General features: G+C 39.6%; 1 pseudogene; it reads right to left on the reverse strand.

Annotated features, from left to right (window-relative positions):
- The window catches only part of LOC142163138 (photosystem II CP43 reaction center protein-like), a 7,864-nt pseudogene extending 4,865 nt beyond the window's left edge, over positions 1-2,999 (reverse strand).
- Between the last annotated feature and the right edge of the window lie 470 nt (positions 3,000-3,469).

The following is a 3,469-nucleotide window of genomic DNA, read 5'->3' on the forward strand; positions in this document are numbered from 1 at the left end:
TTATTGGTCTATGTTTAAATTTATTCTATACTGTATATGATAGTTTATATGAGTCCACCAAACTATAGAGTACCAGGTCCTCTATGAGTTTTCACTGAGAATACTAATAAAACAGTACGTAAATAAGACAGGGAGTTTTACGTGGAAAAATCCTTTCTCAAGGGGATAAAAAATATGACCTACACTGGTAGGATTTCAACTTCACTATGAGCAACTTTTATATTACAACCTATGCAATCTAGGAATTAAACTCTTAATCCCTCACTAACTCGTAATACACCTATTACAAGCCACTTTGCAATACACCTATTACAAAGACTTCAACTCATGACTAACTCTAGTCACGACACAAACACAAAAGGTTTATGGTTTTACAAAGGGGTTCCTAAGTAACGTTTCTAGCTAAGCAATTTAGGAATTACAAGAAGAACAATTACAAAGTTACAACTCAACTAAGGACAAAAAAATACTGGATTTAGGAACTGGTCTGTAGTAGCATTAACTTTGTTCTTGAGGCTCTTGAGAATTAAGTTTACTGTCTCAAAAGGCTTGAATGCTTGAAGTGAATTCTCAAATGTTCAAATGATGTTTTGTTGTAATACTCTTGTTAATAAACCTTTATGACATCACTTGAATGATGTAAGCACTCGGTTGGTCAAAGGACAAGTGACCGCAAAACTACTGCGCTGTATGCACTGTTTCTGTGGCAGTCACTTTCTAGCTATGCATAGTTGACTTTCGTACTGCTGTCAGGAAAACACAAGGGATCAGGTCCTTGTCTTATTTCTCTATTTTCTACACTTGCAACAGTTTACATTGGCTGGAGTTCTGGCTGGAATCCATAGGAGTTGAGCATAGCAGGAGGCTGCAGCTACATATTCTGCTTCAGCTGTTGAAAGAGCCACTGAGTTTTGCTTCCCTGTGCCCGAATAGATAAGACATGATCCTAGAAAGTGATCCATTCTAGAAGTGATTTTCATGTCCACAAGATAACCTGCATAGTCAGCATCAGCATACCCAATAATATTAAAACTGTCACCTGAGGGGTAATACAAACCAGGTGCTGTGTTCCCTTAAGGTATCTCAAAATTCTTTTGGTTGCCTTCAGATGAGATTCTTTGGGATTTGATTGCAACTTTGCACATATCCCCACACTAAAGGCAATATCGGGTCTGCTGGCAGTGAGATAGAGAAGAGACCCAATAATGCCTCAATACATAATTTGATTCACAGGAGATCTAGTTTCATCCATGTCCATTCGAATAGCCATAGCAATAAGAGTGTCTATCACTTTTGATGCTTCCATATCAAACCTCTTCAAGAGCTCCTTGATGTATTTCTGCTGATAAATGAATGTACCCTTCGTGGACTACTTCACTTAAAGACCCAAGAAGAAATTCAGCTCCCCCATCATGCTCATTTCAAACTCACTTCCCATGAGTTTTGTAAATTTTTCACACAGAGAATCAGTTGTTGCCCCAAAAATGATATCATCAACATAGACCTGAACAATGAGCAGGTTCCTTCCCCATTTCTTCAAGAATAAGGTGTTATCAATTTTCCCTCTTGTAAAACCATTTTCTAAGAGGAACTTTGAAAACCTTTCATACCAAGCTCGAGGAGCCTGCTTCAACCCATACAATGCTTTGTCCAGTTTAAACACATATTCAGGGTGTTCATGACATTCAAACCCTGGAGGTTGCTTTACATAGACACCTTAAGAAGTCCATTCAAAAATGCACTTTAAACATCTATTTGGAACAGAGTAAATTCCATATAAGATGTAAAAGCGATTAGGATTCTAACAGCTTCCATGCGAGCAACCAGAGAAAACGTCTCATCATAATCAATCCCTTCCTCCTGATTGTAACCTTGAACCACTAGCCTAGCCTTGTTTCTTGTAGTGCTTCCATGTTCATCAAGCTTATTCCTGAATACTCACCTGGTTCCTATAATGGTTCGATCTGAGGGTCTAGGTACCAGGTGGCATACATTGTTCCTTTCAAACTGATGAAGCTCATCTTGTATGGTTGTAATCAATCTGCATCTTTCAAGGCTTCCTTGATATTTTTGGGTTCTATTTGGGAAAGAAGGCTAAGAAGACAAGTGAATTTTTGGCTTTTGATCTTGGTTTGCACTCCAGAATATAGAGGGGTAATTATGTTGTCAAGAGGATGAGAGCTTTTCCGTTTCCAGTTGAGCATTTGAGGTTCATTTATAGAGGAGCTGGGTATATCTAACTGGTTCCCTTGTGTTCTTCTCTCAGGTACTTGTGGAGTACCCTGCACTGCATCAACCACTCTTTCTTCAGCTTCAGTGGTTATAATTGAGGTACCCGGTTCCCTTGAGGAAGAGGCAACATTGTCTCCACTTGGCTCCTTCACTTGGCTCATCATGTATGCCTTTCCATTTGTCATGTCAATGACTTCACCTGGAACCAGTAAGGGCTCTCCATCTTGATCATCCTTGGTACTTTTCTCACAGGAGGGACAGGACTCGTCAAAGATTGCATGAACACTTTCCTCAACACATTGAGTCCGCTTGTTGTATATCTAGCAAGCTTTGCTTTGAGAAGCATACCCCAAAAAGATTCCTTCATCACTCTTGGCATCAAATTTACCAAGCTGATCCTTTCCATTGTTGAGAACATAACATTTGCACCCAAATGTTCTTAGGTGAGTTAGCTTGGGTTTCCTTCCATTCAACAACTCATAGGGGGTTTTGTTCAGGAGAGATCTGATTATGCATATGTTCACCAAGTAGTAGGCAGTGTTGACAGCTTCAACCCAGAAATTCTTTGCAATCCCACTGTCGATCATCATTGTTCTTGCCATTTCTTCAAGAGTTCTATTCTTCCTTTCCACAACTCCATTTTGCTGGGGAGTTCTTGGGGCTGAGAAGTTGAGGGTAATGCCATTTTCATTACAGAACTCATCGAATTTGGCATCATCAAATTCTGTTCTATGATCTGATTTGATACATGCTACTCTAGACTCCATCTTCACCTGGATTTTCTTCACAAAAACCACAAATACCTCAAAGGTTCATCTTTTATTCTAAGAAACATAGTCCATATGAATTTGTAGTAGTCATCTACTATCACAGAGATGTATCTTTTTCCTCCCCTGCTTTGCACTCTCATGGGGCCACACAAATCCATATGAAGAAGATCGAGTGGCTTTGAGGTGCTGACATACTTTTTAGGCTTAAAAGAGGACTTCACATGCTTTCCTCTAGCACAAGCATCACACACTTTCTGTACTTTGAACTTTGACATGGGCAGACCACGAATCAGGTTCGTCTGAATTAGTTTATTCAGAAGAGAGAAGCTTACGTGCCCCAATCTTCTGTGCCAGAGTTCAGCATCATCATCAACAGCTTTTAGACAACTCATATCACCACTTTGTATAGACTTGAAATCAGCATCATAGATGTTCTTGTATCTCTTGGCCATAAGTACCACCTCATC

This window comes from Nicotiana tabacum, chromosome 8 (assembly GCF_000715075.1).
Source record: "Nicotiana tabacum cultivar K326 chromosome 8, ASM71507v2, whole genome shotgun sequence".
Taxonomy (NCBI): Eukaryota; Viridiplantae; Streptophyta; class Magnoliopsida; order Solanales; family Solanaceae; genus Nicotiana; species Nicotiana tabacum.